The sequence below is a fragment of the Bombina bombina genome, chromosome 3 (assembly GCF_027579735.1).
Source record: "Bombina bombina isolate aBomBom1 chromosome 3, aBomBom1.pri, whole genome shotgun sequence".
Lineage (NCBI taxonomy): Eukaryota > Metazoa > Chordata > Amphibia > Anura > Bombinatoridae > Bombina > Bombina bombina.
In genome coordinates this window covers 669,696,113-669,714,512 of record NC_069501.1, presented here as the reverse complement: position 1 = coordinate 669,714,512, position 18,400 = coordinate 669,696,113, and the positions used below count along the sequence as shown (strand labels likewise).

The window sequence follows — 18,400 nt, the reverse complement described above, 5'->3', positions numbered from 1 at the left end:
TGCCTATTGATTGATTTGATAAAAAAAAAGTAGACAGTTGAAGGCTCTGTGATTTGAAAATGACATTAATCGCTTAAGGGCCTGTGCAATTTATAGAGATGAGCAAATATTTTGTAACATTCGAAAAATGAATGAATTTTAACACATTCATTTGTTTGTTTTGAATGTGTAAAACATTCTAGCATTCTTTTTAGTGTAATAGTATTTCTAATGTTTTCTTTAAATGTAATATTTGATTCAAATGTTTCTAATAATTCAATTCGAAATATGCAATATTTGAATAAAAAAAAAATTGAATCAATATATTTGTAATAGTATTTCTAATGCTTTCTTTAAATGAAATTTTCATATTATGCAATATTCTAAATAGAAACATTTGAACTTATATATTTGTATCTATTATGTATCAATTTACTAAATTCCCTACCAAATGAACTATTGAACTTCTGAATAGTATTTGTTAAATCGAACTTTACATTCAAAATTTTGAATGTGTATATTCAGTCTAATTATGAACATTTGAAAACTGGAAATAACATTTGATTACCGAATTTTAATGGATTTTCATTCTTATCAGCATTCGACTGTCCAAAACAAATGTCCACAGGACTATTCGTTCTACCAAACAAATTACACTTTCAGCACAATTGCCCATACATAATAATTAACTCATTTTTTCAGAATGGTAACATACTTTTATTAAAGGGCCAATATAGTAAAAAAATTACATGCTTCAATCCGTTAGTGCATATAATTTTAAAGTGAAAGTAAATCCTAACGTTTTACAAACGCTAGGATTTTACTATTGAAACAAATAAAGGGCACTTTCATTCCTGAAGCATAAGATACTTCATGTAGAAAGCTCCTTCATTTGATTCAATCGATCACCGCTCTTAGCTCCTACAGCAGCGCATGGCTAAAAAAATTTTTGGCTAAGAGGTGACGTTTTCACCTCAACCAATAGCCGTAAAACGCTAGGATTTACTTTCACTTTAAGACTATCAATCTTACTACTGTGTGTTTAATCCCGCAAAGGGGTTAAGCACACAATAGAAATACCGCTCAGAACTAACAGAGCACTGCTGATCCCGAATAGAAAACTACTACTACTTATTAAAGGGACCTTAAACACCAAGATTGTTCTATCCACACTAAAACTTTAAACTTATTTTCTCAACATTAAACTATAATTAAGTACATCTGCATATTATTCTCTGGTTAATCTTAGCATATTTTAATGTCCATTTAAACTACACATATTGCTAACTATGTCATCACACTATGCAATCACAGCACATCAACATTAACCTTTACCCAACTTCTCTTACACTACGTCACTACAAAACCACGCCCCCAATTGTACGATTTGTCGCCTACTAGCAGGCTGGGCAAGTGGGTGTGGCTCGAACTGGTTTGTACCAACTTTTACGGTATCTAGGTAGACATCATTCTTTTACTTGACGAACCTTTAAAAGACACTCGGCTCTTTTTGAATCTAGGAAATAAAGAAAAAAAGAATATTATTAACATATAGTAGCATCGTAGTTTACAATTGTAAAACGTATTTCGTATAGATTTTTTACGTTAGAGCGCTGTCACTTACAGCCCCCCTTTTATTGGCATTTGAAAGACTTGGTTTTGGCTTTCAGTCAGCTGACGTTCCCTGGTTGCTTACCGGGTTTGCCTTTTTCTTTGTCGATCGGTCCGTGGTGGCTGTTGTGGGAGAACAGAACGGTAAGATATATGTGGCTGTCTGTTCCGCTTCTTTTTAACCTTGTTTTTCTCTCGGTAGTGATCTGCTACTTTACAAATTACATGTCAGGGCGACCCTTTACCCTATATACTGCCCTGGTGGTTTCCGTGGGGTCCTAGCGCCGAATGTCAGTGCAGAAGAGGCCCCTGCACTGCAGTATCATAGAGCTTTCAAACTTTTTTTTCAGCTACACTGAAAATTAACGTAGTGTCGCAGTATGAGAAATCTTACAACCTTATACAACGTGTGTGTGTGTGTGTGTATATATATATATATATATATATATATATATATATATATATATATATATATATACATACACACATATGTGTGTGTGTACACTATTGCTAAATGTTTGTCAATAAACCCTTCAAAATCAAAGCATTGTATTCACTCACAGATTTTATTCTCTATTATAATTTGAGTGTTTGGAACTGTAGTGTCAAGCTAATCTAATATATTACTTTTAGCCTTACTGAATAATCTCCATAAACTAACTAACATAGGATAGAAAAAGGAGAGATTTAAGTTTTTGTGAACGAAGGGAGATGACCATAACCTTTGCTGTCAGTCACATAAGATTACCCCGACATTTGTGGGGCATAGAAGATGGAAATATCTGTTTACTGAAGCCATATTTGATATATTTCATGTCTGCATTGCCTGCGATTGACAGCACATAGTTCGTCGTATATGTGTGTGTGTATATATATATATGTGTATGTATATATGTGTGTGTGTGTGTGTGTGTGTGTGTGTGTATATATATATATATATATATATATATATATATATATATATATATAATTATTCTCCATATCCTTTAATTCCTCTGCTGTCAATTGTGTTTGCAATATGCTGCAGACAATTATGACAGTTTTTTTTGTTTTGTTTTACTGCTACACAAAAAATCTCCCTGATGCCAACGAGATCAAACTATGTGTGACCCAGTGCCTGCTAACAAAATTCAATAGACTACTAACTTTCATAGGTTCAGTTCATGTTGAATTTTGTCCAAAATCCTGTTCTTTGGAATGTGAAACATTCAAGGTTGACTCCCAAACCAAAATATAGATTCTGTAAAATGCCTGTGTAGATTTTTGTTCTATATAATTCATATTTAGGGATAGAATTATTAAGCTACGGCGGTCCGCTGCAGCTCGCCTCTGGTGGACAGAATTCTGCTGGCGGAATTTAAAATCGCATGCAAACGCTATTTTGCCACCAATCAGCAAGCGTTACCCTGGTACTGAACCAAAGATGGTCTGGCTCCTAAGCTTTACATTCCTGCTTTTTCAATTAAAGATACCAAGAGAACAATGTAAGATTTACAATAGGCGTACATTAGAAAGTTGCTTAAAATTGCATGCTCTATCTGAACCACAAAAGAAAAAATTTGGGCTCAGTATCCCTTTAAGCATCTGTCTAATTTACTCGTATGAACAATTTTTCTTCTTCTCTTGGTATCTCTATTTACCGGCCCATTTTTGGTACAGCACCAGGGTAGCGCTTGCTGATTGGTGGATAAATTTAGCCACCAATCAGCAAGCGCTACCCAGGGTGCTGAACCAAAAATGGTCCGACTCCTTAGCTTACAATCCTTTTTTCAAATAAAGATACAATGAGAACCATTAAAAATAGATAATAGGAGTAAATTAGAAATGTGCTTAAATTTGCATGCTATATCTGAATCATGAGAGAAAAAAAATGTGTTTAATATCCTTTTAAGCTTTTTTTACAGGGATAAAATCTGGCACTAGTAAGTCTTTAGCAAGCCAGTTGGTTTAAACATATGACTGTCTTTATAGCCTAATCTATGAATACTTTTTACTGCCTTTGATAACAGAAAGGTATACAAGACACATGCACTGAGTGACAAATCGTGCGGCTGGTGATTCGTCAGATAAATTTCTTGTAATTGCACAATCTAGTATCATCAGGACTTTGCACTTGTGCTCAATGCTACTGGGGTTTTCTATGACATTGAGGTAGATTGCTGTCCTGGTTAAACACATATGACAGAATTTATATACAAAGTTCCTCTAGATGTCAGTGGAGAATTTGGCTAGAAAAGTTACTTTCAACTGGGCTATAATTTAACATAGTGATCCTTATATGATGGAAATAAATCATTATCACAATGTGCGTTATGTTTAGCCATGACTAGCTAATATAGTATATATCTGTAACACAGGTTAACAATGAAAGGCTACTTGCTCTTTATATAGTAAAAAAAAAAAAAAGTTTTCTTGGTATATGGATTCCCAGTAAATTGCTCAGGTTTCTTAATTATATAGAAATGAAGGGCTTTGATTTCAAGTCCTCAAGTGGATCACTTATAGGAAACAGTTGAGTTGAGCCATTTAGTTTTATTTCTGGTAGCTTAGCAGAGATAAACCAGTATCGGGTAAAAAGCAATGGTTTATTCACAGCTTTCCTTATGGTTTGTACTGTTTGGTGTAGTAAGTGTCTGTAAAATTGGCATCTTTTAGGCTGTGCATTAACCTACCGTCTTACAAAATTCAATTTTATGAAATGTTTTCATATATCTTGATTTTATAGACCAATCATTGTTCCTAAATGTATGTCTGTAATCTTGCTAATAGATTGTTTGGATGCAGGTCATGTGAAATCAGATTCCTTGTCCTCAGAAAGATCTAAATACTGTATAGTGTGTATTATTTGTAGAGCACCAACAGATTCTGCAGCTCTATAAACAGGTGTAATTTGCAAAGGTAGCATTTATAGGATACAAATGGGTAGGTGGTCTTGCCAAGAGTTGCACTGTTATAAATCAGCTCTCATGAAGGTGATCAACTAAACAGCTGGGCTTGTAGGCTTGCATGCTAAGGGGGTTCAAGGGGGTGACAAAAAGGAGAAGAGTAACTGAGGTAAGAAAATGCTAGCGTACATTGTATGCATCCCTGAACAGAAGAGTCTTTAAGAAGCGCTTAAAACTTTAATAACTAGGGGAGTCCTAAGGCCTAGCCTGAAATCACACTGTGTTATGTCTGAGGAACAACTATAGCTATTCTGATCTAAATCTTCTGTTGTGGTAAAATAGGAATACATCCAGAATGCAGTCTTTGGGATCACTTTACATCTGCAGACCAGTGCTTATCAAATACTATGTTCAGATAGCCAGTTTTTTTTATTGCTGGCTACTAATATTTACTTTATTGTACATATACCTGCATACAACATATTTTTACCTGGCTTCTAAAATTGTGACGTGGTCTCCATTTTCTTGCTAACATGTATAAATACCTCGGAGAGAGGGGACCACAACTTGTATGATTTTACTTCTGGCATCTAACTTCTATTTTTTATTTTTTTACTATTCTGTTTATTTCTACTGTGCCTGGTTGAAAAAGTGCATGCTCCTTAAAGGGATAGTAAAGTCCAAATTAAACTTTCAGGATTCTGATAGGGCATGTCATTAAACGACTTTCTAATTTACTTTTATCATGAAATTTGCTTTGTTCTCTTGGTAGTCTTTGTTGAAAGCTAAACCTAGGTAGGCTCATGCAGTACTGCAAAACCCCTTAAACAGTTTTCGAAATGCACATTTTAGCTTTAGAGATGTTTATATTGATATGCAGGTTTCTGGATATTAACCCCTTCCCGCTGTTAGGACGTTCCATGCCATCCTAACTGCTCTGGGCTTTAGCGCCATTAGGGCAGCATGGAACATCCTAGCCGTATGGCTGTTTTGAAGTCATAGCCGCTACCTAAATGGGATCACAGGCTGGAAGGGGTGCCTAGCTTCATGATTTCAATTTTTACTAATTTGTTTTCATCTGAACTTTGTAGACAAATAAGTCCCAGCAGGAAGGTGAAAGAAGAGACGTAACAATATAATGCTAAAAAACAAAACTAAGACTTGCATTATTTCTCTCCTGAAGAGTTTTTGATCTTTGGGCCCTTAGACAGTTTTTTTTTTCCCCTACACAGCTTTGCCCCCTGTCGCCAATCAATGACTGCTATAAAGTTGGATTGCTTGGTTCGTGTTGCATCTAATGTGCTTAAAGAGCAAAGCTTTGCATTAAAAATGGCAAGGAATGCTTTTAATTTTAAAGGGAAAGAAAAGTATAAATTTAAACTTGCATGATTCACTTAGAGTATGTAAATTTAAGACACTGTTAAATTCACTTCTGTTTGCAAATTTACTTAATCGTTGTATGCTTTGTTATAAAGAATATGTACATATACTACACAACTAGAATCTATCTGGTGATTGGTGGCTACACATATTTGTCTCTTGTCATTGGCTCACCAGATCTTTTCAGCTAGCTTCCAGAAGTGTATTGCTGCTCTGGAGCTGACCTTACAGTGACAGTTAAGTCAAAATTAAACTTTCACGATTTAGATGGAGCATGCAATTTTAAACAACTTTTCAATTTACTTTTATAAAATTTGTTTTGTTCACTTGGTATTCTTTGTTAAAAGCTAAACTTAGGTAGGCATATATGCTAATTTCTAAGCTGTTGAAGATGCCTCTTATCTCTGTGAATCTTGACAGGGTTTTCATAGCTAGATAGCGCTTGTTCATGTGGGCCATATAGATAACATTGTGCTCCCTCCCATGGAGTTAATTTATGAGTCTGCACTGATTGGCTAATATGCAAGTCTGTCAAAAGCACTGAGAAAAGCGGCAGTCTGCAGAGGTAAAAAGTGTATTAGTATAACAAAATTGGTTATGCAAATGGAGTTAAAGGGATTATCTATCTTTTTAAACAATAACATTTTTCATGTAGACTGTCCCTTTATGTGCTTAATCCTTTTGAAGGGGTTATACATGGTTATATACATGCAAAAGTGGAATAAAAAATACTTCACATGTTAAAGCATTTTATTTTTGCACTTTAACCCCTTAACGACCAAGGGGACGTACCAGTCCTACAAAAAAAGTTTAACGACCAAGGACATGCCTGGTATGTCCTCAGGGGTTCCAAGCACTGGAAGCATCGCCCAATACCCTTTGCTAAGCAACCGATGCAGAGAGTGCCACTCTGCGGCCCTCTCTGCATCGGCCAGTGATGGTGCCGATCGTTGGTGGCGTGGGAGGACTTGGAGGGACGTGGGTGGGCTATCACGGGAAGAGGGCGGGAAAGGGGTGTGAAAGGAGGCGGGATCGGGTGGGACAGCCACGCTACATCACAGCAGTGAGTGAGGAGGAGAGAGGGATCCTATGTGGGATCCATGCCTGGAAAGGGATCTGGGAGGGGGTTTGCTAATGAGGGGGAGCAGCTACACTACACTACTTTTTTAAAAAAAAAAAAAAACCTAAGATTGCAGAACCTAAGATTGCAGAAAAATGGGTAGAGGGGGAAGGGTTAGCCGTTTGGGGGGCTCAGGGAGGTTGGGTGGGGGGGGGGCATTTAGCGGCCTTCTAATTACCAAAAAGCAACGCCAAAGTCATATGTCTGCTGTTTGTAAATCATTTCAGTGAGAAACCTAAAGTTTGTGAAAAAGTGAACGATTTTTTTATTTGATCGCATTTGGCAGTGAAATGGTGGCATGAAATATACCTAGATCAATACACACACACACACACACACGTGAAGGGTTATTCAGGGATTCCTGACAGATATCAGTGTTACAATGTAACTATGGCTAAATGTTCGGAAAGAGCAAAGTGCTACTTGTACGTATTGCCCTATAACTTGCAAACAACATGTAAACATTTCTAATCTCAGGACAAAATTTAGAAACTATTTAGCATGGGCGTTTTTTTGGTGGTTGTATATGTGTATCAGATTTTGTGGGTCAAAGATGGAAAAAGGTTTTTATTTTTTTATTTTTTTCATCTTATAATATTTTTTTTTATAGTACATTATAAGATATGATGAAAATAATGGTATCATTAGTAAGTCCATTTAATGGCGAGAAAAACGCTATATATAACGTGTGGGTACAGTAAATGAGTAAGAGGAAAATTACATCTTAAAGTGAAAGTAAAATATGAAGCACCTCTATGCCGCAACGCAAACTACATATAAAAATTAAGAGTTTAATACATGATTTTTTATTTGATCCAATAAGCTTATAAAGGTAACTTTCCAACTGAATATTTATTTTGCTGTCTCTCCGCCTGGATCCCAAATTTTTTTTTATTACTTAGAAATGACGAATATCGTCTTTACTATTCTTATTGGTCCCCCAGTGGCGTCTGAATATCCTCAATTCACGCTCCCAACTTCAACTACGCATGCTCATTGTCCACAATAGCCAAACGCGATCGCAAATAGTTGCATCAGATCAAGCAGAATTTGAGTTTATATTTTAATGCATGTGCAATAGATACGAACACCGCAGAAAAACAGCCGCTTACAGTGAATGTAAATTTTGATGATAAAGTGCCCGTTTTTTTAAAAATTCAATTAAAAACAGGGGCACTTTAATTCATCAAAATTTACATTTCACTCGTGTTGTGAAAATACTTACCTTTTTAAACTTGACAGCCGCTCCAGCTTCCCCCGGTCGTCGCAAGCCTCTTCCTACGTCAGAAATTACGGATCGGTCATACTCCAGTCACGGCTTCCCCCCGGGGAATCAGTATCTGATTCAACGCCGCCATTGGAGGAAGCCGGATTCCTCATTTTAGACCCAGGAAGAGGCTTTGCGACAGGCTGAGGAAGCGATGCAGCGGCTGTTAAGGTTAAAAGGTAAGTATCTAAACAACACTAGTGAAATATAAATTTTGATGAATTAAAGTGTCCCTGTTTTTAATCGAATTTTTAAAAACCGGGCACTTTATCATCAATTTATGGTCTTGTCACTAAGGGGTTAATATCACTTTCATGCTATCACACACATTTCTGCCTTGATTGCATACAGTATGTTACAGTGCACTTTTGCCTCAGACCAGTCTGTTGCGGAAATTATGTTTTGTCTTTTGTTTGTGTCTTTATCAAAAACCAAATACAAGCTATAAATATTAAACACTGTGAGTACAACTGTTTTTGAGCATCATGTTTTTTTTTTTGTTTGGTTTTTAACTTTTACAGAGGTTCTGCAGATCGTACTTTCTGTATCTACTAGAAGGACAAGGACACATTTCTTCTTGAATGACATTTCGAATGCTTTGATCAATTAAGCTTCTTAGGTTTAAAGTTTAACACTAAATGCACTTTATTTCAATAAAAATGTATAGGGTTCAACAAACCAAGGGGCCACTGGCTCCTAGAATTTTATTCCTGACTCTTAACTTTTTGGCTTATTCTCCGTTTATCTATACACAAATACCATTGTCTGGCTCCTACATTTTTAAACAGATTTGTCAACCATAAAATGTAAATATCTTATGACCTGCAATAAATCTTTGTTTTCATGCTTATTGTGGTTTATTGCTCATTCTGAACAGCTAGATTAAGTTTTCTTTCAAATTCCTAGGGACCAGATGTGTACTATAATATTGCAATATGATTATAGGATTTTTGTGCTTTCTACATTTTTTTTAGGATATCTACATTGCACCATTTACTTCTCCCAGACAGTCAGAATGAGCACATCATTGTGTTTTTAGATTTGTGAGTGTTTCCATTTCTATTACTCCTTTTATAATGCACTATGGGAGTTTCCTCCTCTCTTTTGTGTGTTTTAGAGATAACATTTACAATGTGGAACAGAAATAACAAGTGTGTTGTGATAACAGAAAACATATAATCCAATAGATATAACTTCCCTGTAGGTAGCGGCTGCCTGCCTCAATATCTCCCAGGATTGCGTTGTAGATTGTGTTTGTGGCGCTGGCTCCCCTGATTGGTTAAACATTTTCTTCCTTCAGAAATAGTTTTCCTCGAGAATGGAGTATCACAATAGTGAAACACAATAGAAACAATGCTTCAGAAATAATGGATTGTACTCACTATGTGAAAGTATCAGTCGGTCCTTTTATTCAAACCTGAATCTCTGCATACGGCGAAGGTAGCTTGTAAGGAGTTTTAATGAAGTTTAAATACTTCAAACAGCTTGTAACAAATAAAAAGCCCAATGCTTACTATGTCTATTGTTTTAGAATACATATCATGTTTAAATATGCATGAACCCAACATTTTTCTTACATGAGATCAGCACATCACAATATCAAATCCATTTAGTATAGTAGAAAAATGCAACACCTGAAGGGCCCCCCTTCCCAGGGTCCCAACTTAAAGGGACATGAAACCCAAATTTTTTCTTTAATGATTTAGAAATAAAATTCAATTTTAAACATATTTCAAATTTACTTCATTCACTTGGTATCCTTTGCTGAAAAGCATATCTAGATGGGCTCAGTAGCTGCTGATTGGTTGCTGTGATTGGCTCATGTGCATTGCTATTTCTTCAACAACGGATATCTAAAGAATAAATCAAATTAGATAATAGAAGTAAATTAGAATGTTGTTTAAAATTGTATCCTCTACCTGAATCATGAAAGATTTTTTGGGGGTTTAATGTCCCTTTAAACATCAAATACAACTCACAGGTGGCACTCAGGATAGATAACGGTACCTTTTTATTACAACAAGCAACGTTTCGGGGCTTATGTCCCTTTATCAAGTTGACAAAAAGTGAATGACAAACAACATTTATAGTTAATGCATGAAAATGAAACACATGAACTACTGCCCTCTAGTGGTCAAAATGCATTCAGATTAGAGGCAGTCTTCAAGGTCTAAGAAATTAGCATATGAACCTCCTAGGTTTAGCTTTCAACTAAGAATACCAAGAGAACAAAACAAAATTAGTGATAAAAGTAAATTGGGAAGTTGTTTAAAATTGCATGCCCTACTTAAATCATTAAAGTTTTTTTGGGACTTGGCTGTCCCTTTTAAGTAAACTTGTTCTGCGAATACCATTACACTGGAAAAGCTTTTCTATTCCAGTAACACATTCTCACCAAGTATGTGATTTTACTGCAAGACTGAGAAAGAAATCTTGTAATTGCAAACTCTTTTAAAACGGCTTTTGTTTTTAGTTCTTGATTTCTTTATTTTTACTGTCCTTCAACCTCTGGATAAGAGAAGCAGCCACCTCTTATGTGTACATTTCAGATTCAGCTGATCCATAGTATTTTTTTGTGTTTGGTAACTCTTCAGGATGATGTCCGCGTAAAATTTTACTTTAACATTGTTGCCTGTTCAGTTAACATGGTAAGTAAATGTAATGGTTTTATTGTTTGAAGGTGTGTTTTTTTTTTTTTTTTTTTTTTTTTTTTTCTTATTGTGATTGGAAGTTGGTTATGAAGAATGTCCACATATGCTCTAAGTGTTGTATCAGAAGATAAAATCAGCATATTACTTGAGAGTTCATACATAAACACTTAAAGGGACACTGAACCCAAATTTTTTCTTTAGTTATTCAGATAGAGCATGCAATTTTAAGCAACTTTCTAATTTACTCCTAATATCAATTTTTCTTCGTTCTCTTGTCAGCCAATTTTTGGTTTAGAACACTGGACAGCACTTGTTTATTGGTGGGTGAATTTATCCACCAGTCATCAAGAACAACCCAGGTTGTAAACCAAAAATGGGCCAGCATTTAAACTTACATTCTTGCTTTTCAAATAAAGATACCAAGAGAATTAAGAAAATGTGATAATAGGAGTAAATTAGAAAGTTGCTTAAAATTGCATGTTCTATCTGAATCACGAAAGACAAAATGTGGGTTCAGTGTCCCTTTAAGGTTTTAAAACCATTTCCATTGCTCCATTCTTTCATTGATGTATGTCTTACATTAACAAAGACAGACACAATCAAGCAAGCTTTTAAAATGCTGTTTTCATATTAATTACTAATCTTAATTTGTCATATTGAATTTTAACAAGAATTCTTATTGACTAGCCTCTTTATTGTTATGGTAGGGCAACAGGATCCATGAATGTCTAATTTGGGTACTCTTGAACAGTCACACCTAAGACATTTACACAAATGGAATTTTACCTATACATAATTACTGCTAGTGCTTTAGGAGGGCCAAGTCAACGCACTCCAGTTGTGTTGTGAGTAATGTGATTGCGTTATTCTGGTTTAGCAGGTGATAATTGGTTTGCCTAGAAGCCAATTACTGTTACACATTACAAAACAAATCTTTATTCATAGTAGTTGTAAAAAATTATAGGAGTCACAATTCCTGTCCAAGCATGATAAACTGGTATTTTACTATTGGAGTATTGAAATGTCGCTTACTGTAAACTATAACAGTTATCGACATTTAGAACACTTCTTGCTACTGCCTGAGTGCCTGTTGGTGGTAGGGTTTAACCATGTGACTGGCAGCCTCATGGTTAAATGGTAATTAAACTTCCTTAACCTTTTAAAGCCGTTATGCCGTTCCATTCCGTCATAATTAGACTGGGCTTTAAAGCCGTTATGACGGAATGGAACGTCATAACTAACGGCTGTCCTGAAGCCTTCTGTGCTTCAGGGATTTAATCGCGGTCTGGAGGGCGTTCCTAGGATTGTAGGGACGCCCCCCAGATGCGATTCAATAATTGAAATCTCGCGATCGTATGCACGATCGCGTAGTTTCAATTTGTCTACATCGGAACAGTTGTTCCGATGTAGGCACTTTAACCCTGTCACGAAAGGGTTAAAGACATAATTTGAACTACCACCTTTTTTAGGTATACTTTATAACTTCAATATTATGCAATGTTTACAGTGGGACATTTAAAATGTACTTGTGCAGAATATTATTCAATAATTTAACACTGTCATTTGGTTAGCACAATTTATCAAAGTTTTTCAAATGAAAAACAGTTCAGGGATTTACCCATTTAAAAAGCCTTGTGAAATTCATGTTCTTGGTTGAATATTAGAGCCAGATGTAAGTGAGCAGCTTAGGCTGTGATCTTTGACTCTAAGCAATAATTATGTACACTGTGGCAGTGACAGTTTTTGTTGTTGTTGTGTTTTACCATAATTGTATATCATGGATGCTCCTCCTGCTCTGGAAGAAACATGGTAGTTTACAGCAAAAGCAGACAAATAGTGCATTGTATTACAATGTGTGTTTTTTGTTTTTTTTATTTAAAACATTTACAGGTAGATTGTTTGTTTTGTTTCATGTACATTTTTAAAGTTGTGGGTTATATAACTGCGTGCTCATGAAGTGATTAGTGGCTAAGAACTCCCACTGGTACAAACTATCTGCATGGTTGGATGGAAAGTAAAGGGTATGCTTGAATTACTGGAATTTATGTGAGGAGTGAGAGCAGTTGCTGCATGTGCTGTGAGGGAAGAAGTAGTTTCATTGTGACAGGTTGGAAGAAATAGCATGACATTGAGAGGTGTGCATCCAGATTAACAATCATGTCGTCATATACTATAAGCATGCAAGGCATTTAGTCTAAACATTTACATTTTTAAAATGTTTAACTTGATTTAATTATTTTTTGTTACTTTATCCATTGTGTACTAAGGATTTTTGTATTTTTGTGGCGTGACCAGGGATTCTGGTTAAAGATATGCAAGAGATTCACAGTATGTGTGGTTTTTACCAAATAATAGTTTGTTTTAAAAAAAACAACCACTTAACCCCTGAGAATTGTAATTAATGTTTGTGCACTAGTTTAAGATATTATATAATTAATGAGACTTTTATTCAATTTGCACTGTAATTAATAAGCCAAGACCAATCAAAAGACAGAATTGCCAGATACTGTGTGCTGAACTTTCATTAGTCATTCCTCTTGGCACAAACAATCTGAACATTTATTGTTCACCATGAGGATAGAGGCGGCATTCAGTGAGGATCAGTTTCTCTGGTTCTTGCTGTTAAATAAATTTATAATTCTTACCACAAACTGCAACATTCTTTTATTGATACCTTCTTCCCTTTTTTGTTGTTGTTATATTTATGTGGACTCTAACGGAGTGGCTAGAATACTGGGAAGGTAATGTGCTTCCTTAAAGGGACACTGAAACCCAAATTTTTTCTTTTTTGATGCAGAGCCTTTTTTCTTTTGTGATGCAGAGCATGCAATTTTAAGCAACTTTCTAATTTACTCCTATTATGAATTTTTCTTCGTTCTCTTGCTATCTTTATTTGAAAAAGACATCTAAGCTTTTTTTTTTTTTTATTAAGAACTTTGGACAGCACTTTTTTATTGGTGGATGAATGTATCCACCAATCAGCAAGGACAACCCAGGTTGTTCACCAAAAATGGGCCGGCATCTAAACTTACATTCTTGCATTTCAAATAAAGATACCAAGAGACTGGAGAAAATTTGATAATAGGAGTAAATTAGAAAGGTGCTTAAAATTTCATGCTCTATCTATATCACGAAAGAGAAAATTTGGATTCAGTGTCCCTTTAATAATCTTCATTAACAAAATATTGGTTCCTATATTATATTCATTACTGTGCACAAGTGCTAAGCTACATGCAAGTGCTGGTTTTTATTGATGTCTTTAGTAAAGTTTTGCTAATTGCGTGTAATTACCCCCCCCCCCCCCCCCCCCGTTGTAGGGACATTGTTACAAAAAGACTATCCGATATTACAATGTATTGTTTTTATTATTTTAAATAACTTTGTGCTGGGGATTGGGGAGGATCTGATCTCACAGCCTTTCAATGGGTGTCCCAGTCTAACCTCATCAACAGTGGATTTTTAGATCAGTATCTGCATTTTCTTTTTTTATAGTAGTGTCTATTACATGCAGTTATATGAAGATTGGTGTATACTGTCCCTTTAAACATATTTTTCACTATTTTAAAGATAAGGGTTATTTAGCAAACTAAAATGAATCCTTCAAATGGATATGAAACAAAAAATAATTTGTGATTCAGACAGAGCTTACCATTTTAATAGTTTCCAATTTACATCTATTCAATTTGCTTTGTTCCCATGATATTCTCTGTTTGAAGAGATACCTAGGTAGGCACCTGGAGCACTATGTGTCAGGAAATACTGCCATATAATACTCCAGAAGTGGTCCTGCTCCTAAGTGTACGTCCATGCTTTTCAAGAAAAGATAAGAGAATGAACAAAAAAATAATAATAGAAGTAAATTAGAAAGTTGTTAAAATTGCATATTCTATCTGAATCCTGAAAAGAAAAAACATTTTAGCTTCATATCCCTTTTAATCTAAGCAATTTATTTGATATTGTTTTGACATTCAAGCAACTGTTTTCTTCTTGTTGTGGTGTGTGTTGTTCTTGGGCTTATTTTATGTTCTGCTTCCAGTGAGTATGTGTGTCTGTCATTTGCAGTTCAAGGATTACTGAGGTTATCTTCAGAATACAACTCACTTACTAAACTCTGATCTGTGCAACTGAGCTTATGTAGCAGTGTTCTCCCTGGGACCTTTTTAGCAGGTGCATTACCTGGCTGATTTTACTGACCACCCAGCTAAAATGTTTAACCAATATTAAGTTAAAATTGTTACATTTTTATTGCACACATTTATCATTAAATGCATTTTGTTAAATTTCTGCATTTTAATTTTGTGTTTTGGCTAGCAGTAAATGAAACCATTTTAGAGAATATTACACTGCCCCACTCGGCTACTTTATTTGGGGCTCTCGGGAAATTCTGTGTAACAATCTCACCTATTGTATTGGGGGGGGGGGGGGGCTTATATAATTTCTATCTTATAGAATGTAGTTTTGCAGGGTTTTTTAGTCCAGTGATTTAGATGCAGAATGCTTGTGAAAAGACTTTCTCTTTTTGTATGTCTGAAGCAATAATGATTAATATAAAGGAATTTACAAATTTGAGAATACAAAGAAGGGCTGAAAAATGTTTTTTTATTTATCAGATATGTATCTCAGAAAGGCTAATTGACACCTGCAGTTTTAGTCTATAAGGAAGCCAGAAAACTTCTGTGTCGGTGACATCTCATGACAAACTGTAAAAAAAATAACAATAATAATTGTTAAGGAAGTCTTGAAATGAAGACTTTCTGAAATGATTTAAACTACTTGCTAATAAAAAGACAGCCATGCTGTTCTCTATGATAATGACTTTAAATTAACATGTTATGGCCGACTTTTCCACCTTTTTAAAAACTGAGCAACAAGTTGCAATTAAATTGTATTGATATGCAGAGTAGTCCAGACTATGAGTGGTGGACAAACATGGAAGTTTGGGGACATGCTATTTTAAAGCCTGTTTTCACTTAGGAATGAGTAGTTAAAAGGACAGTAATGTCCACAATAAACTTTAATGATTCAAATAGAGCATTTATTTTAAAGCGACTATCCAAATTACGTATAGGATCTAATTTAATTTGCTTTGCTCTCTTAGTATCCTTTTTGTTGCATGCATAGGTAGCTCAGAAACGAAAAAGGAATACTGGGAGATAGCTGCTGATTGGTGGCTGTTAGATAGATATATATATATACATATCTCAATAGCTCACCTGATGTGTTCAGCTAGCTCCCAGTAGTGCATTGCTGATCCTGAGCCTACCTATCTGGGCGTTGCAACAAAGGATACCAAGACAATTAAGCAAATTTGATAATATAAGTAAATTGGAAAGTTGTCCTTTTCATGATAAAGTTATAGCACTTCTGTTTTCGTAACAAAATTTAGAATGTCTTTGTCCTGTGTATCAAGCGTTACTCAGCAAAATAATTTCTAATGTAAAAACTTATGAGAAGGGGGAAAAATGCATAACCATTGTGGTAAGGAGGATGTGATCGGGAAATATTTGGCTATTTTTGCTGATTAGACGTTTTTGTCATGAGGTTTTCTTCCTTATTTATATTTTGGGAAATCCTCATGAGTTAGTATGAATCAGTAGTTTTTGTGAATCCTTATATATGCAGTATTTTATATGTACCACACTGTTATCTCAAGATGAACATTCTCCGTAAAGCTCATCGGCTCACAAATGACTTTGCAATTTTCTGCTGAGGTTTAAAATGATAGTAAATGAGAGGGTTTCACAAGATGCTACTTAATTCCTTTACGCTATCCCAATGTGAACCACAATTTTTTTTTTTCCCCTTTTGGCCGTCCCTATGATAGAAATAATAAAGGGTGTGTATATGTGTATAAATATATATTTCTATAAAATTATGTGTATGTATATATTACGGGTAATGCCCGAAATCCGGGTAAAGCTGACATTACCCAAGCGGCTCTGGGTAAGGCCCATATATATTTTAAAATTAAGGGGGAGATAAAAAAAAAAAATCCTCCATGTCTCAAAATTAAATAAATGTAAATATTTGCATAGGAAATTAACACATCTAGGCAAGATTCCCCGCTCGCTTTTTCCCAGAAATACCTCATATACAATGTTACCATTGCACAAGGGAGAATTTGCATATCTTATCCAGAATTCCCTTGTGCAATGGTATGTATATGTATATGTATGTATATATATATATATATATATATATATATATATATATATATATATATATATATATATATATATATATATATATATATATATATATATATATATATATATATATATATATATATATATATATATATACACACACACACAGGTGGCCCTCGTTTTACAACGGTTCAATTTACACAGTTTCAGAATAACAACCTTTTTTCCAGTCATGTGACTGCTATTGAAAAGCATTGAGAAGCAGTGCATTTATTAAAATAGCCAGTAAGTGGAGCTGTCAGCTTGTGTTGCTGCAAAGCCAAGCAAGCTGAAATTAATTAGTTTAACCAGACCTGAGCTATTAAGCAGATTTCAAAGGAACAAGATCTTCCTGTCTATAAATCAGTCCAGACTGGAATGCATAGAAAGAACTGTTTGCAGAAAAATGCAAGTTAAGTCTGTGTTGTGATTATTTTATTAGGTTTATAATGCTGTTTAGCATTTAAAGTCTTCATTTCAAAGCTTTAAAAATAATGTATTAGGTGTTACTTATGACAATTTTGAGAGGGGCCTGGAACCTATCTCCCTCACTTCCCATTGACTTACATTATAAACTGGGTTTCAATTTACAACGGTTTCGATTTACAACCATTCCTTCTGGAACCTAACCCTGGCGTTAACTGAGGGCTACATATATATATATATATATATATATATATAATAGTTATTATAACTGTATATATAGCTGTTAGGCTCTCCTCATGTAACAAATAAGGCAAAGTACCTTTTTGAAGGACCACTAAATACAGTAGAGTTGCATACTTAGCAGGTGTATAATAAAAAGACAATACAATAGAACTTACTGACTTTTAATATTAGCAGATTTTATTTTTTGTCTCTTTTTATGACAAACTTATTTCCCCCCCCCCCCCCAAATTTACTGGCACCCTGTATCATGTGTAAGCCATCAGCCAATCACAGACTAGTATACGTGTACCTTATAAACTCCTGCACATGCTTAGTAGGAGTTGGTGCCTCTAAAAAGTCTCTTAAAATTGCATGCTCTATCTGAATCATGAAAGTTCAATTTTTTCTTTCTTTGTTCAGATAGAGAATACAATTTTTTAAATTACATTCACATTTTCTTCTATTTAATTTGCTTAAATATTTCTATATCCTATGTTGAAGAAATAGCAAATCACATGGGTTAGCAAATCACACAAGGCATCTATGTGCAGACACCAATCAACAGCTTCTGAGCCTATCTAGATATGCTTTTCAGCAAAGGATATCAAGAGAAGGAAGCAAATTCGATAATAGAAGTAAATTAGAAAGTTGTTTAAAATTGCATTCTTTCTAAA

General features: G+C 34.9%; 1 protein-coding gene across 1 annotated transcript in view; it reads left to right on the top strand.

Annotated features, from left to right (window-relative positions):
• Positions 1–1,504: 1,504 nt before the first annotated feature.
• LOC128653877 (NADPH--cytochrome P450 reductase) overlaps positions 1,505–18,400 on the top strand; it is a 134,006-nt gene continuing 117,110 nt past the window's right edge. The window contains exon 1 of the mRNA XM_053707420.1: positions 1,505–1,734. The gene's annotated coding sequence lies outside the window, so the exon portion shown is untranslated. The remainder of the gene's footprint in view (positions 1,735–18,400) is intronic.